Source organism: Castor canadensis, chromosome 1 (assembly GCF_047511655.1).
Source record: "Castor canadensis chromosome 1, mCasCan1.hap1v2, whole genome shotgun sequence".
Lineage (NCBI taxonomy): Eukaryota > Metazoa > Chordata > Mammalia > Rodentia > Castoridae > Castor > Castor canadensis.
Window position 1 is genome coordinate 38,930,485 of NC_133386.1, and position 27,242 is coordinate 38,957,726.

The window sequence follows — 27,242 nt, forward strand, 5'->3', positions numbered from 1 at the left end:
GATCTCAGTTAGTGTCAGTCTCCCAACTTTGTTCTTCTTCAATATTGTGTTGTTTAAACTGTTTCTCTTGCCTATCTGTAAAATTTTTGAAGCAGTTTGTCAACATCCACAAAATAACCTGTGGGAACTTTGAGTGATATTTTATAGAATCTATAGATTAAAGTTGGGAAGAATGACATTTTGGAAATATTGACACTTCTTGTCTTTGAACATAGAATGTTTCTATATTGATTTAATTCTGCTCTGAATTTTTCATCAGAGCTTTTAAAGTTTCCTCATACAGATCTTGTGCATATTTTTCTAATTATTCATTACTATTTATTCAAGTACAGATTTATTCTGACTTATTTCATTTGTTGTGGTGCTAATATAAATGATATTCAAATTTCCTTTGTTGATTCCTGGTTCACAGCAAAACAAGTGATTTTTATATATTAATCTTTTATTTTGCAAAGTTGTTATTATTAGTTTCAGTATTTTTTTGACACTTTTTCTGGACTTTCTACATAGATAATCATGTTATTTATAAACAAAGGAAATGCTATTGCTTCCTTCCCAATCTGCATGCCTTTATTTCATCAGGTTAATGCATTAAGAAAATGAATTTAAAAAAAGAGAAAGAAAATGATATAAAGGTATACCTAGATTGAGAAGAAAGCAAAAAGAAGTCTTGGTTTATATTAGTTAGAAGTTCCATTATGATACTGAAAGGGAATGGTGAAAAATCCTTACTTTGTTTTGGATTTAGTAAGAAAGCTTCTAATTCCCACTGTTACATAGTATGTTAGCTATAGTTTTTTGGTAAATTTTCGTTACCCACTGAGGAAATTCCTCTCTTCAGACTTTTTAAGAAAATCTCTAATGGGTGTTGGACCGATGCAGCGTGATATTGCGATTTTGCGTTTTTAACTTTGGAAAATGTATACTGAGTTAGTGAATGCAAAGTGGGTTGTAGGAGGAAGGAGTTGAAGAACCTGGTGCTGAAACATCTCCATCTCCATTAGCAATGCTGGCCAGATTTTCACTGGCATAATCTCTTTAAGTAGAAAATAAAATAGATAAAGAGAGCAACCAAATATGTCAATATATTATCAGTGAGTTTCAAAATGTTTTCCCTTTTTTTCTCTCCTGGTATAAAAGTGTAGATGAGTGTGCATTTCAAGTGTGGAAATATAGCTTATCTTGATGACACTGATGACTGCCTCCTCTGTAAATTCTCTGAGAATCAATCTTTCATGACCTACCACTCCGGGGTGGTCTGCCTCCTTCTTTAGTCTCAGCTTTGGCATCATATAGACAGATTGGTTCTCAGTTCTTTTAGGGACTTTTCCCAACAATCCTGTTGATATGATAAAATACCTTAATTGATTTTTGAATGTTGAAATAGCCATGCATGCCTGTGATAAAACACACTTGATCGTGGTATATAATCCTTTTTATACATTGTTTGATTTCATTAATATTTTGTTGAGGATCTTTGTATCTATATTCATAAATATAGATGAAAGAAGTTTTCTTTTCTTGCAATGTTTTTGTCTGATTTTAGTATTAAGGAGATGTTAGTTTATAAAATAAGTTAAGATATTTTTCTCTCTGACTCTACCTCTTGAAAGAAATGATTAGACATTGCTATAATTTCCTCCATAAATGTTTGGTTGTGGCTAATAGTGAATCCATCTGGACTTGATGCTTTCTTTTTCTGAAATGTTGTTAATTATAGATTTAATTTCTGCAATAGATGTAGGGACTATTTCAAAGTATCTACTAATTATTTAATGAGTTTCATCAGATTGTATTTTCCAATTACGGATTTGTTTTATCTTGGCTACTAAATTTCTGGCAATATAATTGTTAATAATACTCACTTTTTAAGCTTTTGGTTTTATTGATTTTCTCTGATGATTTCTTGTTTTGAATTTCCTTGATTCCTCTTCTTTTTTTTTTTTTTTTCTTTTGCTTAATTTGGATTGAATTTCTTCCTTTTCTAATGTGTTAAGTAGGAAGCTTAGGTTATTGGTTTTAGGTCGTTCTTCACATGCATTCAGCATTATAGCTTTCCTCGTAAGTAATCCTATTGCTGCATCCCATAAATTTTTCTGAGTTGTATTTTCATTTTCATCTAGTTCAAAATATTTTAAATTTTTATTCATTTATTTATTTTGTGGTACTGGTGTTTGAACTCAGTGCTTTGCACTTGCTATGCAGGTGCTCTACCACTTCAGCCACACCTCAAGCCCTTTTTGCTTTGGTTATTTTGGAGATAGGGTCTTGCTTTTTATCCCCAGACTGGCCTGGATTGTGATTCTCCTATTTCATGTTTCCTGCCATTGCTGGGTGACAGGTATGAACTACCTTGCCCCACTTTTTTCCATTGAGATGAGGTCTTGCAAACTCTTTTGCTTGGGCTGGCCTGGAACCATGATCCTCCTGATCTCAGCTTCCCACATAACTTGAGATGGAAAGCATACACCACCATACCCAGCTGTTGGCTGACATGGTGACCTACTACCTTTTTGCCTGGGCCTGCCTAGAACCACGATGCTCTTGATCTCAGCCTCAAAAGGGGCTAATAGACACTAGCCACCAGCATCTGGCTTTAATTTTTAAGACACAGTCTTGACCATTGTTACTGAGGATGTGCTGTTTAATCTCCAAGTATGTTGGGATTTTCCACAGATAATTCCTTCACATTTTTGTAGAATATTTTAAAATATCTGACTGTTGCATATCTATCATTAATTCTTTATAAACTAATAGAATTGTGTGGACTCATTCAATCTTAGTTTTCACATGGCCTATCAATTTAGAATTATTCAGTTTCTTTTTCATTTGTTTGTTTATTTGTTCTTTTCCTGGGGATCTATGACCTGGGAACCTATGGGCTTCGACTTACTTCAGTCTCCATATGTTTGATGTACAGAACTAAACACAGGACATCACTTAGTGTAGTTAGTTCTCTTTCAGGTTGAATCCTCAGCGTCTTGGATCTGACAAACATCCCCTTAACACTCCCCTTAGCTTGATTAAACTTTTGGTAGATCACTTTTTAAGTTTGGGTCTCTGATCCCCTTTCCTTAGAGCATCTACTCTAGAAATCTTGCAATTGTAAGTTTTTTCTCTTCCCTATTGAGATGTAAAATTTCTACAACCTACGGGTGTCTTCCTCAAGCATCTGGGAGCCAACCTTTTGAAACGTTATCATCAAGAAAAATAGTACTTGTATTTCAGCCTCTGTAGGAGAATAGAAGCCTAACATATCATTAATAATTAGCAAACACAGATCATATTGACCAATCTCCTTCCCTGATATCCTTTACAACTTTTGCATTAGTTCACTCTATCATTTAAAATTCTCCATCTTTTGTCTCAGTGATGCTGAGTTCAGTTTCTCTCCCCTTTTGTCAAATGTTCAACAATACTCAAGCCTCTACAGAACTGATTAAGTTTCCTTTGCCTGTTTAACTTAGAGTTGAAGTCAGGATCAGCAAATTTAAATCACTATGAAAATCCCAGCTGTTTTACACTCTTCACTTTTGAAGTTGACAAGTGTAATTGAGTTGAGGTCAACACTGGTATTTGCTATAATTTGGGTGCTAAATCAAAAGACCTATGTGTTAAAGTCTTAGTCCCCAGGTTGCTGCTATTGTGAGGTGGTGGAAAATGAAGAGATGGGGTGTAGTGGGAGTTCTGATCATTGGGGTCATGTCCTTGGAAAGGATAGAAGGGCCCTAGCACCTTCTTCTTTCTCTTTTTTTCATCCTGGCCTTGAGGCAAATAGCTTTGCTCCACTAATTGCTCTTTACCATGGTATACTGCCTTACTAAAGGCCCCAAAGCAATGGGGCCAACCAACCATGGATTGAAATCTCCAAAATTCTGTGCTAAAACAAACCTCTCTTTATAAGTTGATTATCTCAGGTATTTTTATAGTGATGGAAAGCTAACAGAGTTTCTAAATAAGAATATGCTTCCATTTATTTTAAGTGAAGCCTAACAGAACAATTTTAGAATATTTTCTTAATAGAGATACACTGTCAAACTTTTGAATTTTCTTCTGCTAGTCATAAACATGGAACTATTTTCCAAGAACAAAAATAAAAACTATGATATTTTGCTTCCCCCAACATGCTATAGCATGCTTTCATTCTCACTTTTGTCACAATCTTTTGTCTTAAGTTGTAAAATATCTTTAAAACATTGAAGAATAAGGAGAATAATATAGTAATACCATTATACACAGTTCACAGCCTCTTTAAATTTACTTTTGGCTGTATGTCTGAATTCATTTTTAATCAAATTCTATACATTTATATGAGGAATTCAACTTATGTTTTTGAGTTTTATTTAGGTAGAAAAATATTTTTAGTTCTATGTTCTGAAATTTTTTGACTTCTGGGGTTTATCTCTTACTTTCTTGTTTTTTCTTTCATATTGTTCATATTCTACATTTCTCTTTACTTGTTTTTATTACTAAATCCTCTGAAACAAATATTGAACTATTTTAAAAAATTGAACTTCTGAGAAACCATTATGCTTTATTGATGCCTTTAGTACATCTATTTTTGACTACTACAAAGGTTTATTTGACAAAAAGTTTAATATAAAAATGTACATGACTCAGTTTTTGCTTCATATAAAACAAGCCATATGGAAAGGGTACATGTGTTTCTCTACTGAATGGTCATGATTTATACCCATTCCAAGACTTTTAACATGATAATAATATTTACTCATATCACCACTGTTCCAATATTATTCTGTTGCTCACTAGTTGCTATCTCCACAATTCATACATCACAGATTCATAAAGGGATCTAATCCTTGCAATATTCCTTGGATAACTTCTTGTCTATATAAGGGTGAGCTTCACTCATGGTGTCTACTCAGGGGGCTCAGAGCTGTTTAGAATAGCTAATTTTAAAAAAAGTTTTCTTGGTTATAAGCTTTCTTAGTTCTCTGAATTATGATAGTTTTCAAATTATATTTCCTAGATTGTTTTTGCTCTATCCAAGTTATTCTACTATGCTCTAGCCAAGCTAATTGCGTCATGGGTAATATTTTTACCCTATAAGTACTGATTCTGGGATATAAGAGATGGACAACAAATAAACATAATCATATGTGTGTGTATGTGAAAAATAAAGTCAAAGAAAGAAATAAAATGACCAAGAACTAGAAGGGATAGAATAACACTATTTCAGATAGAATGGTATGAAAAGTATTTTGCATTTAATCAGAGTTCAGCAAATGAAGTGGAGGAATGAACAAAGCAAAGATGGAGAAGAGCATTCTAAGCAGAGGAATACTAGTGGGAATGCAGATTTTCTATTATGTTATGGTCTATTATGTTTATTTTGTCTCTGATGTTTCTGTTAGATGCTTTCCTTAAATAGTTGTCTTTTCGTATCAAAGAGGAGGAGCTAAAACTTGATTGACATTTTGTTATGCATTAATATTCTGGTCAGATTGTGTCTTTCACATATGATGGCTGGGTAGTGCCTTCTAAGTATTCCATCTGTAGGGATGTGTTAGATTTTGCTTTAGGTCTTCCAGTCTTCTGATGGGGTAGGTACCAAACCCCTGTACTATTAGGCCAAGCTGGAAAGGAGTTAATAGCCTTGCTACATAGTATGAAGATATTTTTCAATGTGAAATTTTAATATAATCTTTTTGTGTTCAGAAACTGTTCTCATACCTACCCATGTCTCAAAAGGCTTTGTCTGTCTGAAGGAAAAGCCTGGTATGTGGACCAAAAGAAAAGCCTGAAGTGATATAATTGATTTTTGAACAGACTCTTCCATCTACTCCAGTTTGCAGTCCTCTGCCTCACATACTTCTTCCACTTCATTGTAAATTGTGTAATGCTTCTCTTCAGACTCATAAAGTTTTAGGTTTTTCCTCTCTGATAAAACATTTGCCAATCCTCCACCTACTTTCTGTCTTTCAAAAATTGTTAATACTTCTTTTCTAATCTCCTTGTACCATGGGTTTATCACTTTTTATTCCCTTTGGCATTTGACTATAAAATGTAAGTAAGTACATATCTTCAACCAACTATTATTAGATGGAAGATTTTTGGTATTACCTTATACCTTCATTTATTTTCTTGTAGGCATATAAACAAAAAGTCTCTGTGTGCCTGTGTACAGTGCTTTAACCAGAAATTATAAATTCTTGCTAATAAAACAGGCAATCTGAAAGTCTCTTGAATCACCTTTTAAACATAACAAGAATCCCTGAGTGTGATCTGCTCCACACATGATCAACAGGCTATTTAACTCATGTGTGTTTTATAAATTGAGCTAAAAATTATGACTCTGACACAATGAAAAAGTCTTGATAGTATAAAATAAGACAGAAATGTAGAAACCAAATCTTTTACATTCTGGGTGAATTCATAGGAAAAAATATACAAAACTGGATCTGAAGTGTAAAATGCTAAAACTTCTAAACCTCAATAAAACTTTCATAATTACATGTTCAGATCTACTATAGTGACAAAAAACTCTATATCAATATATTTATTCATCTCTTTTAATAGGTTTTTTAAAAGTTCAGGTTAAAGGACCCCATTATTGGTCATGTCATTTTTCAAAATAAGTGGATCTGATGTGCTATATGAAAGCTGTTATTAGCATTAAAATTTTGTTTCTGACGGGGTCCATATGTATTCAGGTCAATGTAAGAAGCCTAATTGCTCAAAAGATAATAAGTATTTGACAAAAAGTTGACAAGTAAATTAGAAAATGATATTAGTGCCATTTCAGAATTTCAAAAGAAAGCCAAAATTTACTTTTGCAGTTTATAACATTTGCAGAATGAGCATGACTGTTATGAGAGTAGGCAACAGGGACTATTTTGCAAAGATGAGAAGGTGGAAGGAGAGAGTGGGAAGCTTTGAGATGTAACTGAAGAATCAGAAATATTGTCTTAGATTTCTGGGGTTTGTATCCCCTTCTTTTGAAATAAAACTGAATATTGATATCCTCATTTTTTAGTTGCTAGTTACTACTATGTTATACACTGCACTTATTACTAAAATGAAATAGTCTGTAGTTTTTATTTTAGCTACTAAAATATCAATAATCATGTAAATATTTAAACCACCCAACCAGGCCATAATGGTACAGAGCTTTGTGAAGCAGTGTGGACAGTCTGCACAGAAATTCAGAGAACATGATGTTTAGGAATTCTGGAAGGTCTGAGGGAACAGTAAAGTTTAGATAGGTCCCCAGCCTGGGGGAAAAGACAATTTTACATAGAGTAGACCAAGTAACCAAAATTTCAGAGTTAACAACAACTTGAATGTTTAATTATTGATAAGCATCTTTATAATTATTAGACTGGAGTTTGTAAGAAGCAACAGTGTAAAATAGCTTTGGAAAGGTAAGATGAGTTTGGATTAGGGAGAGCAGATTGAACAGACCAAGAAATCCTGGTTTATCAAAAGATTTTTTAATCCATGATAGGCCATAAGCACTGTCAAATATGAGACCATTAGGATGCACTATGCAGAAGCAGGTGAGACCTTTACAAGGGCTAACTATTACTAAATAGTTATTATGTAGGTGACGATACAAATGTAAATTACAGGAGAATATTCCACAGATAATTGCCTTGAGTTATATATGAGTCCAATGAGGCAGGACCAGGACCTCTGCTTTCATATTCCCAGAGTAGAGTAGGACTAAGGTAGGATTCTCTTTACCATAAAAACCATTTTGGTGATAACACTAGAGGTATACCCTAGAGGTATACCAAGTAATTATATGTAATGGAAAGAAGTATATTTAAAAAAAACACCCTGGGAAGTTGAAGTGTTTAGATTAATAAAGAATATACTTTTAATCTTTAGGATTGAGAGTATTTAGGAAACAGAATGATGGTGAATAACATCTGGTAATTAGTTGAGGCTTCAGGAATTGGGATAGTAGGAAAGCCTGTATTTGAAACCAAGAATCAGATTTGTTTTCATAAACATTTTAATATGATCAACACACAGTGGATTAGGCTTAAAAATACCAGAAAGTAATGTACTATATCCAAAGTCAATATCTATATGGGGATATTTATTCCTAAGATATCCGAGAACATTGAACTGTCTTAACTATGGGTAACTGATTTTTCTGATTATAGATCCTTACTTAATGTGACACTATAGCAAGCGTTAACTCTAGCTTCTGGTTCCTGTCATTAATTATTCAAGAAAAGATTTTAGAAAATGTTTCTGTGATTATAGAAAACATTTAAACATTTTTCTAAAAGTAGAGAGGGGAAGCATAATGACATTTGGAATTTAAAAAACAAAACGTGTATCTTTCTACTCTATAGAGTCACTGAAGATTTACTATAAAATGTTTAAAGTTCAATGCTATGAGCTGTTTCTTATTTCTTTCCTGTAAGAGATTTCTAATGTCCATGTTCCAACAAGGTCACAATTTCACTTTTCTGAATTTTATCTCAACTGCCTTTTTGTCCAGAAAAATGTTAACATTTTTGCTATCCTATAGCTGACCTGCATCTTGCCTGTTGCCACAGAAATTGTTTCTTTTTAAAAATGGAATCCTCTTCAATACCTCCTATTAACACCCTGTATATCTTTCTCCATTTGAGTTAATACTTCAGGTTACGTCATCATAAGAGCTTTTCCTGTTTTATTCTTTGTTCAGCGTGTTGCTTCTTACATAAAAGTCAACAGTAACATTATTGTGATCAGTTTCTTTTTCCTTAGGGGAAAGGAATATGGTAAGTCCAATATGGTCATGGTTTTTGATCAAGAAGTACATATTAATTCTCAAAAGAAGAAGAAAAGTAAGAAGGGAAAGAACGAAGGAATAAAGGGAGAGAGAAAAAGGAAAAGATGGAAAAGGAAGAATTCAATCAAGAAGGCTCCATACCATGTTAAAGTTAATTGAACCTCTGGTTTCAAATGTCTCAAGTTTTTAACCTTCAAAATTAGAACTCATCAGCTATGAAGGGGATCTAAGTTTGGTAAAATGAGTGTTCTCTCTTTCCCATCATCACTAGCAGATGCTAGAGGCAGAATTTTCTCAGCTGGTTACAATAATGAAAGACCAACTTCTCCTTGATGTTATGGTTTTTGATGTACTGAAACCTCTTGGGGAAGCTTTTCCTGCTGTTTTCTCACTTTCCCATTTGTTCCCTCCCCACAGGTATCTTTTCCTATTTTGTGAGTGTTCCCTTTCCTGTCTAAAAGCTTTGAAAAGTGATCTGCTTTCACTCTAGGGGCTTACTTAGGCAAACAGTTTAGCTATTTACAGAGATGTTATTGCCACTTAAGTACTCACCTGAAGGCTACCATTTCATTGGTTTTTTTTAAAGCACATTTACATGAGTTTTTAATCAGCATGGAGGCACAGAGGAGCTGGTGATATTGAAGGATTGGACACATTTAAGAAACACTGAATTCCTCCTCAATTTTTCCCCACCATGACTGCTAGTCATCCGTAATGTGCAGCCCATCTCCAGTATTGTCACTGTCGTTCTCCCAAAGCCAGAAATTGTGACTTGGACAGCATCTATGCTTGGCTTCAAAGATTTTAACTTGTCAACAGACTTGAATTAGGAGCCTGATTTCAATTTGATCCATTGTTCAAACTGTGTCCTTATTAAATTGGTTACCAGAGATGCTAATAAAGTTTTATGTACTTCTCTTTGTTCACTTCATTCCCTGAAAGAGAACAATCCATGCGAAAATCACCCCCAAAGTGGTGGGAAGCTAGAAATGAACAAAGTGTTATGTTCCTGATTATAAGCTTCATAATTTTCAGTTATTAAAAATGTGGTATTTATACACAATGGAATTTTACTCAGCCACAAAGAAGAATGAATATTTGTCATTTGCAGGTAAATGGATGAAACTGGAGAACATCAGCTTTAGTGAAGTTAGTCAGGCTCAGAAGGCCAAAAATCACATGTTCCCCCCTCATAGGCAGTTATAGACAAATGCAGTAAGATTTTTGGACGTGTGTTGCACATTAAGAGGAGACCACGCACAGGAGGGATAGGACAAGGGAAGGAAACCAAAAACTTGAATGTGGTTGATGTACAGGAATGAATATAGTAATCTTAAATTGGCAGAGGGCACTATGGGAAGGGGACTAGAAAGCAGTGAAGAGGTCGGGTAGAGATGAACCTATTTGAGTTGTAATACACATGTGCATGGAAGCAATGCTAGGAATCTCCCTGTCTAGCTATCTTTATCTCAAACTAGCAAAAATGCCATGTTTTTCTCCTATTCTCTTTTATGTATTTTCTTCAACAAAACTGGAGAACAAGAGGGCAGAAGAGGTTCTGCCTGGAAATGGGGTGTGGGGGAAATAATGTATACACATGTGAGTACATGTAAAACAGTAAAATAAGATAAATGGGTACAAGTGGATATGAAATACTACTAGTTAACACTATTTCTCTGTAAAATATCTATAAATCTTTCACTTGTAGATAAGTATATCGCCTAGCTCATTATAAATTCTACAACTTACTGCTAAATTTGAGACAATGTGTGCCACAAAGATGGAATAAAATTTATCTATTCACTCCTACACCAGCATTTAGAGATGGGGATTACTATCCTTATTTAACAGAAGAAAGTGAGGATGAGCGTACATGCTTACTTGCCTCCAGTTATTTTTATTTAGGACAAAACTAAATTTCAAACCAATTTTTGTTTGATTTCATGCTTTCCCTCTGTATATGCTGTCTCTCAATGGAGTTTTCTTGGCTGATCTGTCAATCATTGTCAAACCACCTTGTTCAGTGTTCTGCAGGGTCTCTTGAAGCAGGATACACTAGAATAAAAACAGTGGACACAAAATCTGCATAATTAATTTCAATAATTTCCAAATGCTCTTCAGAAACTTGCCTTATACTGTAAAAGACCTTGAAGTGTCCTCTTAGGTAGTTTGCCAATGCTTAACTGAAACTCATTGTAGCCTGTGTTTATAGTGGAGTTATATTTGTCATGCATTTGGATGAAGAAGCTTTTAAAGATATTTTAGTTGTACTTTATTCTTAGGAGAGAATTTTTTAAGTGGTAAGATTTGTATCTTGTCTTGTTTTATCCTGGCAAGTACATAGATCAATACTGCTTAGAATTTGTGGAGACAAATATAAATAAGCCTCTAACTCTAAATAAAATACCTTTAAGTATATGTACTCATTTCATTTGGATTGCTTCCAGAGGCCTCTTTGCAGTTCTGCTGATGTACAAGGCCAACAGGCTACTGGTGGAAAGGTCACTATTCCAAAGAAAATGTTAAGAAACAATTATTAATACTACTACTCATGGCTAAATTTATGGAGCACCTAATCCCCTAGCCTCCTTTAGGAAGAGAGGGTATTCTCCCTAAAAGTTTAAGAGGAGATAGACGTATAAGTTGAGGAAGCAAATACGGTGAATGAAATGAATAATTCAATCATTTTGTTGTAGTAGTAGAAAGATTAGAGAAGAGATGGGGATAGTGGGCATGACAAAGGGTCATTCAAGAAATGGTGCTGATATTGCAGCAGTGTTAACCACAACTAAGTCTTTCTTAAAATAGATACTTGCTCTCATCTCTTCTTTCCCTCATTTTCCTAAACAAAGGTACCATTATCTACCAATTGCAATTTCTTAACAATTTTCTTTTTAAGAGTTTTAAGTGCGACTTGAGAAAAGGAATAATTCCCCATCAAAATGGTTGTTCATAGCTTTAAGCAAAGCAGCCATGTGAATTTATATTATCTGTATGTTCCAATATGGCATTTAAATCACAGACAGAAAAAATGGTAGCATGATTTTATGTTTGTACCCAGATTTTGTTAAGCTACCTCAATGAAAGAATAATAAAGTAACCACCTATTTTCCTGCAGTGGGCATAGGGAAGCCTGTGACTCCTAATCTTCTCATACACTGAAGGGATCTTTTATAGTTCTCTGATCAGACACATGGGTTTTCATTTAACAATGGACATGGATTTAATGGCACCCACATTTTATGTCCACATTGGCTGTGGGATCTAAAAAGTGTATTGTATGAAAAACCTTGAGAAAATTCAGGTTGAAGTATCTGAAGAACAAATAGGAGTGATACAATTGTCTTAAAATATTTAAAGAGAGGTCATTCTCAACCTCCCTTTTTGAGAGGATTTGCTTTCATTCTGTTGGTAGTGCATTCTTTCCCAAATAAACACTACAATTACTTTCACTGCTATCATTTTCAACATAAAAATATCTAAAAAGATATCAAAAGAGGTATCAGAATTATTTTTTATAGTTAATCCCAGGGAGATAGCGAAAGATTCAAGCTGATAAATTTATCTAGAAAGAAAGTAGATCAACCCCCAGGGCTTAAAGTTACCCTTGTTAGAAAGAGGTACCCGAGTAATAAATTCCTGCAGTTAATGGTATTAACTGAAGAGGTTGGATGGTGCTGTAAGACTGAAAGCTGCACTCAAAGACCTTATAATCTCTTCCTTCCAAACGGTTTTATAATTATAAAAGTAGATCAGGGTTAATATTTACATATTGTAGTATATTATTTTCTATGCCTGGCTTATTAATCACCATTTAAATAAGAAAGTTAAATATCTGCAGATATCAGTCTGGCTAGTTTACACAAATTCAGTCTGTGATTATGCCCAATTGCCAATTCCATTGACAACTTCAGTTTTTGCTCTTAAGTAATGCATAATGCTGCATTTGACAATGATCACATATAAATTCTAAGTATTAGGACAATTTGAGGATCTCTTTGGGGGTATTAAAATCACTTTGAAAAGGAACAGTTTTACAATTTTTCACCAAGTGATTATTCACAGCTAGAACCAAGGGAACAATTTGAATTTCTACAATCAGTCTAAGGAGATTCTGATAATCAGCTTTCCCTTACTATTTCCAAATACCTGAAATAATTAACTTACAAGGAGAGAACGATTATTTTGGCTCATGTTTCTGGAGGTTCCAGTCCAAGACCAGGTGGACACTGCTTTCAGCTGTGGTTGGGATGCCAGTGGCAATGGTGGGAAGCCTGTAGTAGAGCAATTTGCTCACCTCATAGCCAGCAAGCAGAAACAGTACCAGTCCAGGTCTCACAATCTCCCTTGAGCACATCCTCTTACTGACCTGAGGACCACCCACAATGTCTTCCTTCTCAAAGGTTCCACCACCTTCTAACAGCATCACTCTGGGGACCAACCTTTTAACCCAAGGACCTTTTGAGGGATATTTAAAATCCAAACTATAGCAGATTCCTACTAAAACTTCAAGCAATTTAATAATTTAGTTAGAAAATTTACAAGGTTATTCAGTGTTCTAGAAAATGGCAAGATGATTTTGAGTAACTTTACACTTAGAAAAATTCATTCACAAAAGAATTAGAATTTATTGCAGATCCTAGGGCTAAATTCAGACCTGACACAGTTGACTCCTTTCACTCTAAAATACAGTAATTAATTTTCCCTGGTGCTACATTGTCACTTAGCATGGATTGAAGTTTTACTTTTTATTAACTGTATAATTTGATTTCTCCCTAGTTGAGTCTGTTAATCATTCTCCATAAAGAGAGATGTATGAGCCTGCCTGAGATCACTGAGAACAAGAAGAAAGGGAAGAGTAAAAATATTTCATGTTTGTGAAATTTTGAAAGAGCTTGTGTAATTCATAATAATCACTTTTCCCTCCTACTTTAAATTATCCAGGTAATTACGGAATTCCTTTGTTCTTTGCCAGTGAAAACTAAGCGAGGAATAGTAGGAAAAGTAAAAGAAGTCTTGAGCTCAGGACTCTGAGCATCAGTCTCTATACTACTTTTTCATTCTGTAATACACAAGAGATAACCATCTCCTTCCCAGTAATTGAGTACCAAAGAAGTAAAATAGGAATTGTCATCTCTAATAAAGATAAATTTGGTCTTAGTGTTAAACATCTGAAGAATCTTCAAAGAATTCAGATATTTCTCACAATTTGCAATAATCAACCATTTTTCATCTAAAGAATTTTTCCTTAGGGGTTGAGCTGACCAAAGTAAGATATAATCAACAGTGGGGATATTTTGAGAAACCTCTTTGACCATTGACTTTGGAATTAATAATGAAAGACTGTAAAATAGTTATGGAGATGGGGGGAGGGTGAATGGAGGGGATGAAGGTGAGGGAATATGGTTGATGGGCTTCATACACATGTACAAAATAGAACAATGAAATCTCTTGCAATTGCCTTAAGAGGGGTGAGGGATAGTGGGGAGATGATGAAGGTGATCTAACCAATATATAATGTAAGCCTATTTGGAACTGTCACAATAAATATCCCCATATGAGGAATATATCCTAATAGCAATGAAAAGAAAGAGAATCCTTCCTTTAATTGAGCATTAACACACAATCGAGAATCTTATAGCAAAAGACAGTATTGGAATGCACTTATAACCTATTGCACATGGGCTTGCACAACCTATATGATGTCTTTTCCTATGCTAGCAGTATTCCAGCCCATGACTTCCTGTCATCATGGTGTGGCCTCAGATCCTGGTCCTTATACTCCTTTTCTACCCAACTGCTTTCTATGGTCCAATGCACATTCAACAACTAATTGCTGCCATGTGTCTTGATTATGACAAATATCTAGTGTAGAATAAATTTATAATGAAAGTGTTGTGGTTTATATGAGCTCTGTCTCTTCATAACTTGGTTTGACATTTATTTTTGACTAAAATGAAATGTCTGGAAAGCAGTCATCTGCTAATATCTAAGGAATCTGTATCCACAGATTCAACCAATTAAGGATAAACAACATTTAAAAATCCAAAAATTGCATTTGCACTGAACATATACAGCCTTTTAGTCTTGTCATTATTCTCTAAACAGTAAAGTATAACAATGAGGTATATAACATTTACATTGTATTAGATATTATAGTAATCTAGAGATTATTTAAAATATATCAGAATATGTGCATAGGTTATACACAAATAGTATGGCATTTTATACAGAGACACGAGAATCCAGAAATGTTTATGTGTGTGGGAACATTCTCACATACCAAGGGCTGACTGTATATATATTTAAAACAAACATTTTTATGTTCCAGAATGATTTGGTGTATATTATATTTAAACCAGGCACTAATGACATCAATACATAATAGTTTATGTCTCTAATTAAATTAATGACCAAAAGTAGGTAAAGTTTTACTTCTTTTAAGCTCCAGGGTACTTATTTTCTTCCTCAATGTTAATAGAAAAGAATATTTCTCCTCAGAGACTAAAAGATAAAAGAAAAAAATAGGATTTTCATTTACTAGTTTATTCTGGGCATAAATTGAGATGGGAAGTAGAATTAACTTAAATTCGAAGGCTAGTGGAGGCTGCTAGAAATAATTTCAGAGGCATCAAGGGAAGAAAGAAAGCTTCCTATTAATATCTAAAGAAAATACCTATAATTGCAAAAGGTAGTTTGGGGTAGTATTCCCCCAAATGTGAGAGGACTGTCTTGGTTGACTTTTGACCTCTTCCCCTCTGAGGGATAATTATGACTCTAGGGCCTAATTCCTAGACTCAATGGATGAGGGGAAAAGAAAAAAAACTTATTTTTCACTCTTCAAGTTTTAGAAATGAGAAACAATTTCCATTTCATCCCTCTTCTGGGAATGAAATTCATCTTCCCTCTTTCCCACCAGTTAGCGCTACTACCACCATGATGAATGAAGTATTTGCCAGATGTTTGGGAAATGAGTATGCTCAGCTCAGGCACAGCTTTCTTTTTACTTGAAGCCAGCTGAAGCCATTGAAGCATGGAAAAAGAGGCCCAAGGAAGGTACCAGAAAAAGTGTAATATTAAGCAGGCTCCTCATACCTATTGGTGATGGTTAAGGAATGATTTGGGACCCCAAATCACAGCTAATTGGATCATGAATATATACCATATACTAGAAAGATCAGTAGAACTAGTTAGATGTTAACTTTTCTCCAGGTTGAATATAGTAAATTCAGAGAAAAGAAGCTATCATTAAATGACTTATTTATAGACATATTTATAATTGCCCTTCAGTATCCATAGAAGTCTGTTTCCAGGATCCCTTGCAGATACCAAAATTGAAGGATGCTCAAGTCTTTTATATAAAATGGAATAGTATTTGTATATAACCTATGCACATTCTCCCATTTACTTAAATCATCTCTAGAATAATACCTAACACAGTGTGAATCTATATAAACAACTGTTATAGAGCATTGTTTAGGGAACAGTGCTAAGGAAAATCATTTATTTGTTCAGTACAGTCACAATTTTGTTTTTTCAAATATTCTCAATCTGTGCTTGGTTGAATCCACAGGTGTAAAACTCATGAATCTGGAGACTGAATTTGCAGCCTTTGAAATTTTAGTCTGATATTCAGTCAAACAAAGTGAATAATTACACAATAAAGCAGAATATTTCTACAACCTTAGGAAAGATTTCAAAAAAGCACTTAAAGTAAAGTCACTTCTGGTTAAGTGATCACAAATGATTTAATTGGAAAGTGGATATTTTAACTAGCACTGAAGGAAGAGAAAATATTTATATAAGAAGAGATGGAAGAGGGGATTGTGAGCAAAGATACAAAAATGAACATAATTTTAATGGAAACAGTCTAGCAAATGGTAAGTAGCTCTGTGTAGCTACAGTGTTTTGTGTATGTATGTGTGTGAGAGTGTGTGAACATGCATATGTGTGTGTGTGTACACATGTTCCCAGGGACAGTTACTGTAAAGGTGGTAAGTAGTGTGTGCTATAGGAAGGATGAGAATCATGGGGTACTAAAGCAGAAACAATTAAGACTAGTGGTACATCCTTTTCAATATGATACCCACAAATCCCCAGGACTTTTAGCTTGCGCAATTTAGGAAGTCAGTTTGAATGTCTTATAATTTATTACTTGCATTGCATAGGTGAAGGATGGAAACTTAAGTTTGTGGGCTTTATAGACATTGTCTCATTTCATTTTCATTTCATACCTTTGGAGGGAACATTCTTACTTAAGATGAGTGGAAACTGAAGCTGATCATTTAAGTGACTTCTTTAAGAATAATTAGGAAATGGATTGAACTCATATTTGTCTTAATTAAAGCTTGTGGCCTTTTCCCACTAACAGTGATTTCCAAATTTTATTTATTTTCACATTTTTCTTTATGGATTGCTTTATCAACACAATTGCACTAAGTTTTATAAAAACATTTTTCTTGTAATTAATATATACTTAAAATTTATTTTCAAAAAGGAATTCCAATCATTATTTGATATGCTGGGTATATTTTCCTAACACAAATTAAGTGTTCTTGTACAACAGTGCAGAAAAAGAGCCCATAGGGCTCTGGAAGGACTTTGGCCTGCCTTAGCTCTGAAAGAAGATGCAGGACATGGTGAGAAAAACTTCTGTATTTCAGTCTCCATGTCACCCTTTAGACAGATGCTTTGAGGTAGAGTACATCTTGTACACCTGCATGCTGTCACCACCAATATACCAATTAAACTGAAACAAAAGTAAAACCATGCTTGACTGTGTACCCCTGACACCATCTAACACAGTTTTGGAAGTATGCATTTCACAGAATAAGAGGATCTACCAACTGTCTTAATATTGTGAATTCCCCTTTTAGACTACTGCTTGTATATGGGAAGCATTTAATGAAAAATGAATCATCTCACAGAATAGATTTCCTGGATGTTTAATTCATTTTAAAGTGTGTGTTACAGTGCTGCGTGCTGGCAGCTCATGCCTGGAATCCTAGCTACTTAGGAGGCTGAGATTGGAAGGATCGTAGTTTGAGACCAGCCAGGGCAATTAGTCTATGAGACCACCATTTCCAAAATAAACAAACCAGAGCAAAATGGACTGGAGGCATGGTTCAAAAGGTAGAGTGCCTCCTTTGCAAGCACAAAGCCCTGAGTTCAAAGCCCAGTCCCACCAACAAAATTAAAAGTAAAATAGATGGTTTTACACACTTGAATTTGCAAATGCTGCTTCTTTAGTCCATGAATGTACATTGTAAAAAGTTGATGGTAATAGCTCAGCTACCATGTGACCTCTCTTGATAAGATATCATGTCCTTGTGATTTATTTACTCCACATCTTGTCAGAAGTTCCAAGATTGCATTAGTTCAAAGATGAGCTCCACATTTTCACAAGTTCAGGAAAGAATGTTTTGAACGGGGCTTTTGGAACCCAGATCTTTGACTTTGCTTTTGCCCTATTTGCTATATCCTACTTAGTTCAGACCCCGGCAGTTACTTCCTCTTTAAATATTGACACAAGAAATGAAGGTTCCATTTTCTATTTTAAAGTATTAACATAAAAAATTAAATATGGTTATAATTTTTTTAAAGATACAATGTGTTACAGGAGAAAGAGTAGGGGCTTTGGAATAAGAGACTCTTTAAATTTGGCATTTGATGATTTCTAACTGTGTTAATTTGTGGCTGAGTTAATTACCCTCATTATTTTCCTCTTTAAAAAGTGGATATAACGTTTGCATTTTTCTGTCAGACCTAAAATTATAAAACATCTTCAGCACAAAGAAAAGAAAGAACTTTTCTTTCCTCATTTTCAAATAAGTTTAAATTATAGGAAGTGAAGTGAGATTAGATAGTCAAGGATTTGAGATACTCGGTTTGATATACCACAGATTTTTATCCAACTACTTAGTAGTGTATTAGCCACATGCACTCTGCTTGTTAGCATTATAGGCAATTACTTCTTCACAAATAAAATGAAACAAAAACATATATTTTTGTTCCTAAGTCACGAACTCTAGCATTTCCCTTGCCTGGTCAATAGTAGCCCAGCCTGAGAGAAAAATAGTGTCTTCCAGGTGCCTGGATACTTTGTACTGGCAGTGAGGAAAGCTTTGTTTAAAATATAGACATTTGTCAAGTCTCCCAGCCAGTTGCTGTCTGTGTGATTTGAAAATAATATTTTCTATTTTTTTTAGCAAAAAGTAAACTTTTATTGCTTTTAAGCTATTGTGAATTTCAGGTCTATACATATGCTATGTAAGTAGTTTTCTGAAAATCAGATTTTTAAGAGAAAATATGTCACAGGGAAAGAAAGAAATTGTATTCAACCAATTCTTTGCAATTTATGTTTAGACTCTTTGATGATTGTATTTAGTGCTTAAGTGGAATGAAGGCAATGCTAGTGTCATGAACACAGAGGAGGCAAATGTAGATCAATATTGAGGAGAATGCTCAAGGAAATGACTTTTTCTTCCTACTTGGTATTGTTGATATGAGAAGGATGCTTCAGAGGGGTTTATTCTCTTTGCATGAAACCAAATAAATATTTGAGAAAGGTAGAAGTTAAGATTTAATTTTAAGAAATTAAGTAACACAAATAAGCCACTATGGTGTTTAAAAGAACTAATAAAACACAATGATGTATTTTATTTTTATTTGCTCAAGTGATATTTCTAATTATAATAGATACATAGGGTGAAGCAAGACAGATATGTATCTCAATTGAAGTCAAACATCTTGAAGCCAACACACTGCCAAAATTGTAAGCTCACACCTTTCCATTTCAAGTTGTTCTACCATTTCATGATAGCATAAGAAAATTGGTATTTAAGTAATATTCTTAACTTGCTTTCCATCTCTTCTGCTGGTGCAACCCTTAGACCTAAGGCCACAAAGGACCTCATAAGCTGTATTATATGTTGCTTAATAGCAGAGCCAGAGGTCCCCAATATCCTAAATCTCATCCCATGTCCCCCCTTCAACTCTTATTTTTCTATAAGGGACAAAAATTCATCCTTATTCTATCAAAGTTCACATTCAAGGAAAATGCCTTCCTTTTTCTCTTCCTTTAAACTTCTGGACTTTGCTATCTGTAAGTATGCTTACAAGGTATGTCTATTGATCACTTACCTTAATGTGTTTACTTAGCATAAGAGTCCCAGGAAGATTTCCTTCTTAAGAGCATGTAATTGGGCATGGATTATTATTACCCATCTAACACCCTTTTGCTTTTTTCTGAAAATGTGAATACTACTTCTGTTTTGGGATCTATCATTCCACATAATTATCAAATTGACCAAACACAATACATAATCCCACCAAACACAGAGATTTTTAAAAGGGAAAATCCATGTTTCAAGTAGGGACAGTCAGACTGTATTTCTAGGGACTGAAAGAATCTAAGAAGAGAATGAGTCTCTCTTGTTGAGACTGAGTAATAAAGACTGAGAAAACCTATAAAGGCCTTGCATTATCTCTATTACCATATCAAGAAGCATGTGTGGAAGTTGAGCAATACAAAGAAAGCAAACCAGAAAAACAATGAAGAAAATGAAAGAAATTCCTAATGGATGAATATTATTTATATTATGTTGGTTCTGAAGTTAAAGAACCTCATTAGACTTCCCAGTGTGTACATCAAGCTATTTTCTTAGCATAGCTTGAACTGAGTTCATGTCATTTGGGTTTAAAGAGTTTTAATACAGGTCTAGAGGCCCCAGAATCTATGAATGTGGTCTTATGTTGAGAAGGTGTCTTTGTGGATATAATTAAGTTAAGGTTCTCAAGATGAGATCTTCCTGGCTCATTCAGCTAGACTCTATATCCAATGATAAATGTTCTTTTAAGAGATAAAAGAGGAGAAGACCATGTGAAAATGGAAGCAGAGATTAGAATTAGATCAATGTTGGCATTATGCCAAAAGTCAAGGAATGTCTCATCCACCAGAGCTGGGAAATTGGAAAATTCAAAGCAGATTCTTCCCTAGAACCCTCATAGGGAGTATGTCTCTGCTTATATCTTGGTTTTGAGCTTTGACCTCCAGAATTGTGAGATAATAAGTTTATATCATTTAAAATGCAACACTTATGGTAATTTGCTATAACAGCCACACAAAGCTAATAGAGGCATTATAAAGCATAAATATAAAATCAATTATTCATATCAGAACCAATGAATGTTCACATTTTTATTTCTTTCACTGAGATTTCCAGCCTAGGATACAGCTCTGTAGCAGGAGAGGTGAGGAGTAAATTGATCCAAAACAGCAAATAAAGGGAAGTGCCTCCAACTGCAGAGTTGGGAGAAGGTTTCAAGGTAAGCAAAGTCTTCTTTACATATTTCTTTCCTTCTGAGATTCTTTAGTAGGTGAGAAATATTTTCTTTCGATTAACCTTGTAGGATTCTCTTGCAAGCACAGATTTATGGCAAAAGGCAAATAAACCTTGTAATCAGGCAGGCCTACATACAAATTACAGCTTCAGTCTTAACTATGGGATTTGACCCAAATAGAGATACATAAGACTTATGATCTGAGATGAAGAAAGATATCCTTGCTTTGTTTCATGGATTTGAATATAAGAATATAGTCTACAGAGTTGCTGACTTCTGATAATGAAAGAACATCTAGTCTTAGAATGGAGCCCCTCCCCCCAAAATACTAAAGCTGAGAGTAGGAAAGAAGAGAGAAATTAATTATATGATGTAAGACTTAAAATTCAGCTGTGCTATAGGCCCCCTAACTTTTTTTATTTAGAAGAGCCAATGATTTTCATTTTGTGCAAGTCACTTAGCCCAAAGACTATATATAATGTAAAGCATTTGATATAATTTCTGAGATGTAAGCTATACTTCATAAATATTAGCATCTTATTTGACTGGAATTTCATCAGTGTATTACAAAAGAAAGTGCCTTAGAGCAGTGGTTTTCCAATCTTGGCTACCCATTAAAATCACCTGAACACCTTTTTAAAGCTTCTTCTATCTAGTAGCACCCCATTCCAACTAAATCAGGAAAGAAACTTGGGCCTCATTATATTCTTAATGCTCTCTTGGTGATTCCAATATGTAACCAAAGCTGATAAACACTGTTTTAAGGCTAACTTACAAACAGGATTTGTAGGGAGAGAGAGAGAAAATAAAGAAGGATTTATTTTAAATAGCAGCCCTATATGTTGCCTATTTATTGTGTCAAGCTTTTGAAGTTCACTACTTCTGTAGACATAGCTTCTAATCTTGTTTTTGTTCCCTTTGGCAAATTGTTGCTAGTTTTCTTTAGAAGGAGTTAAGAGAATATCTTTCCAGCCTCAGTAGATTATACTCATTTATTTTTACTCTTAGAAAACCTCTCCAGGCTTTTGAGCTCATTATTCTATTAGTGGTTAATAAATATAAATTGACCATACACAACTACTAAAAGACTTAGAGATCCATATGAGACAGGCCAACAGATGGCAGTGTCTTATGACACTGTCTTTCAATTTAGTTTATGAAAAGTAGTATTAGATCTATATTAACCATCAGGGCAAACTGCATGCAAATTATGGATTTTTGGGGTCCCAAGTTCTATTTCCTAGTCTCTATGACCATAAAACTCCTGAATTATGAGAATTTGAAGTTGGCATGTGGTAGGAAAAAAGGTCCCAAATTTGTAACCACTTTCTAACACTGAATATCTGTGTTCATCATTCTGAGCTTGAGTTTTTCTTTAAAGTATACTAAATAATTTAGTACACTTAAAAAAACCTTAAAGGAGTGCTCACTTCAGCAACACATATACTAAAATTGGAACAATACAGAGAAGATTAACATGGCTTCTGCACAAGGATGACGTGCAAATTCATGAAGCATTCCATATTTTTCCAACAAAATGAAGATAAACTATGCCAAAGAACCCAATGAAGCCCACAAAAGCAGTCTGAAAGAAGAAATCCTGTAAGTAATCAATGAGAATTTTATAGCAATGATACTGGATATGGTCAACCAAAATGTGCAGGAGACACTCAAGAAATTCCAAGACAACAAAAATAGAGAATTTGAGAAAGCACAAGAACAAATAAAAGAAACTATAGAAGCACTGTATAAACACCAAAGTGAAACAAAGAACACGATAAATAAAGAGAAAAATGAAATCAGGATGAAAATAGACAATATTAAAGAGGAAGGAACTCAGGATATGGAAAACCTCAGAAAAAGAATGAAACAGAAATGCAAAACAAAATGGAAGGCCAATCCAGCAGACTAGAACAAGCAGAAGACAGAATCTCAGAACTCAAGGTGAAATGGTAATTAAAGGAAAAACCAAAGAACTATTAGTTAAACAACTCAAGACCTGTGAAAAGAAAATGCAAGACTTACTGACTCCATCAAAAGACCAAACCTGAGAATCATGGGCATTGAAGGAGAAGAGGTGCAAGCAAAAGGAATGCATAATATATTCAACAAATTAATAACAGAAAATTTCCCAAATCTAGGGAACACTATGCCCATACAGGTACAGGAAGCCTCCAGAAAACCAAACAGACCTGACCAAAATAGAACTACCCCACGACATATTATCATTAAAACAACAAGTACAGAAACTAGAGAAAGAATATTGAAGGCTGCAAGAGAGAAAAAACTAATAACATACAAAGGTAAACCAATCAAAAACACAGCAGACTTCTCAACAGAAACATTAAAAGCAAGAAGAGCTTGGGGAGAGGTCTTCTGGGCACTGAATGAAAATAACTTCAACCCTAGGATACTCTACCCAGCAAAACTATCATTCAAAATAGATAGAGCAATAAAAGTCTTCCATGATAAGCAGAAACTAAAACAATATATGACCAACAAGCCACCACTGCAAAAGATTCTTCAAGGGATTCTGCACACAGAAAGTGAAACCCAACATAACCATGAAGGGGCAGGCAGTACCAAACCACAGGAAAAGAAAAAGCAAGGAAGTAGAGAGTAACATCAATTTAGCTACACACAATTAAACCCTCAAACAACTAAGACACTAAATGACAGGAATCACCACATATCTACCAGTACTAACACTTAATATTAACAGACTTAATTCCCACATCAAAAAGCACCATTTGACAAACTGGACTAAAAAGGAAGATCCAACAATTTGTTGCTTACAGGAGACCCATCTCATCGATAGAAATAAGCATAGGCTTAGGATGAAAGGTTGGAAGAAGATTTACCAAGCCAATGGCCCCCCAAAACAGGCAAAAGTAGCAATACTCATCTTGGACAAAGTAGACTTCAAACCTACATTGATGAAACAAGATAAAGAAGGACATTCCATACTAATAAAAGAAGAAATAGACCAAAAGGAAATAACAATTATCAACCTATATGCACCCAATGTCAACGCACCCAATTTCATCAAACGTACCCTGAAGGACCTAAAATCATATATTAACTCCAACATAGTGGTCATGGGAGACCTTAACACCCCACTATCATCAATAGGTAGGTAATCCAAACAAAAAATCAATAGAGAAATCCTAGATCTAAAATATACCACATATCAAATGGACCTAGAGATGTCTACAGAACATTTCATCCAACTTCTACACAATATACATTTTTCTCAGCAGCTCACAGAACATTCTCCAAAATAGATCATATCCTAGGGCACAGAGCAAGCCTCAGCAAATATAAGAATTTAGAAATTATACCATGCATTCTATCTGATCACAATACATTAAAACTAGAACTCAATAACAAAAATAAAGACATAAAAAATGCAAACAGCTGGAAACTGAACAACTCATTGCTTAATGAACAATGGGTCATTGATGAAATAAAAGAGGAAATTAAAAGACTCCTGGAAGTCAATGAAAATGAAAACACAACCTACAAGAACCTATGGGACAAAGCAAAGGCAGTCCTGAGAGGAAAGTTTATAGCCATGAATGCATACATTAAAAAGATTGAAAGATCTCAAATCAATGACCTAATGATATATCTCAAACTCCTAGAAAAATAAGAACAAGCAAATCCCAAAACAAATAGAAGAAGATAAATAATAAAAATAAGAGCTGAAATCAATGAAATAGAAACCAAAAAAATACAAAGGATTAATGAAACAAAAAGTTGGTTCTTTGAAAAAATAAACAAGCTCAATAGACCCCTGGCAAACCTGACTGAAATGAGGACAGAAAAAACCCAAATCAGGAAAATCAGGAATGCAAAAAAGGAGATAACAACAAACACCATGGAAGTCCAGGAAATCATCAGAGACTACTTTGAGAAACTATATTCAAATAAATTTGAAAATCCTTAAGAAATGGACAGATTTCTAGATACTTATGATCATCCAAAACTGAACAAAGAGGACATTAATCACCTGAATAGACCTATAACACAAAATGAAATTGAAGCAGCAATCAAGAGTCTCCCCAAAAAGAAAAGTCCAGGACCTGATGGATTCTCTGCTGAATTCTATCAGACCTTTAAAGAAGAACTGATACCAACCCTCCTTAAACTGTTTCACAAAATAGAAAGGGAAGGAAAACTGCCAAACACATTTTATGAAGCCAGTATTGCACTTATCCCAAAACCAGGCAAAGACACCTCCAAAAAGGAGAACTATAGGTCAATTTCCTTAATGAACATTGATGCAAAAATACTCAACAAAATAATGGCAAACAGAATTCAGCAACACATCAAAAAGATTATTCACTATGACCAAGTAGGCTTCATGCCAGGGATGCAAGGTGGTTCAACATACGAAAATCAATAAACGTAATAAACCACATTAACAGAAGCAAAGACAAAAACCACTTGATCATCTCAATAGATGCAGAAAAAGCCTTTGGTAAGATTCAACACCACCTCATGATAAAAGCTCTAAGAAAACTAGGAATAGAAGGAAAGTACCTCAACATTATAAAAGCTATATATGACAAACTTATAGCCAGCATTATACTTAACAGAGAAAAACTGACACCATTCCCTCTAAAATCAGGAACCAGACAAGGATGCCCACTATCTCCACTCTTATTCAACATAGTACTGGAATTCCTAGCCAGAGCAATTAGGCTAGAAGAGGGAATAAAAAGAATACAAATAGGTAAAGAAACTGTCAAAATATCCCTATTTGCAGATGACATGATCCTATACCTTAAAGACCCAAAAAACTCTACTCAGAAGCTCCTAGATACCATCAACAGCTATAGCAAGGTAGCAGGATATAAAATCAACATAGAAAAATCATTAGCATTTCTATACACTAATAATCAACAAACTGAGAAAGAATATATGAAAACAATTCCATTTACAATAGCCTCAAAAAAAAAAATCAAATACCTAGGAGTAAACTTAACAATGGATGTGAACAACCTCTACAAGGAAAACTATAAACTTCTGAAGAAAGAGATTGAGGAAGACTATAGAGATTAGAGAGATCTCCCATGTTTATGGATTAGTACAATCAACATAGTGAAAATGTTTATACTCCCAAAAGTAATCTACATGTTTAATGTAATTCCCACCAAAATTCCAATGACATTCATCAAAGAGATTGAAAAATCTACTGTTAAATTTATTTGCAAACATAAGAGACCACAAATAGCCAAGGCGATACTCAGTCAAAAGAACAATGCAGGAGGTATCACGATACCCAACTTCAAACTATATTACAAAGCAATAGCAATAAAAACATCATGGTACTGGCACAAAAACAGACATGAAGACCAGTGGAACAGAGTAGAGGACCTGGATATGAAGCCACAAAACTATAACCAACTTGTCTTTGACAAAGACGCTAAAAATATACAATGGAGAAAAGACAGCCTCTTCAACAAAAACTGCTGGGAAAACTGATTAGCAGTCTCCAAAAAAATGAAACTAGATCCATGTTTATCACCCTATACCAAGATTAACTCAAAATGGATCAAGCACCTTAATATCAGACCCCAAACTCTAAAGTTGATACAGGAAAGAGTAGGAAATACTTGAGAACTAATAGGTATAGGCAAGGACTTTCTCAATGGAACCCCAGCAGCTCAGCAACTAAGAGACAGCATAGACAAATGGGACTTCATAAAACTAAAAAGCTTCTGCTCAACAAAAGAAATGGTCTCTAAACTGAAGAGAACACCCACAGAGTGGGAGAAAATATTTGCCAGCTACACATCAAAGGACTGATAACTAGAATATATATGGAACTCAAAAAATTAAACTCTCCCAAAATTAATGAACCAATAATGAAATGGGCACAGAACTTTCTCAAAAGAACAAATTCAAATGGCCAAAAAACATAATAAAAATGCCCACAATCTCTAGCCATAAAGGAAATGCAAATCAAAACCACACTAAGATTCCACCTCATCCCTGTTAGAACAGCCATCATCCAAAACACCAGGTGTTGGTGAGGATGTGGGGAAAAGGGAACCCTAGTCCATTGATGGTGGGAATGCAAGCTGGTGCAACCACTCTGGAAAAAAATTTGGAGGCTTCTTAAAAATCTAAACATAGA

At 34.5% G+C, this 27,242-nt stretch overlaps 1 protein-coding gene and 1 non-coding gene across 5 annotated transcripts in view; one reads left to right on the forward strand and one right to left on the reverse strand.

The window, feature by feature from the left end:
• The window catches only part of Nkain2 (sodium/potassium transporting ATPase interacting 2), a 976,459-nt gene that overhangs the window by 194,135 nt on the left and 755,082 nt on the right, over nt 1-27,242 (reverse strand). The gene's annotated exons all lie outside the window — the stretch shown is intronic.
• LOC141416075 (U6 spliceosomal RNA) lies at nt 22,520-22,626 on the forward strand. Its single transcript, XR_012440990.1, has one exon. It is a non-coding gene; the product is annotated as a U6 spliceosomal RNA (small nuclear RNA).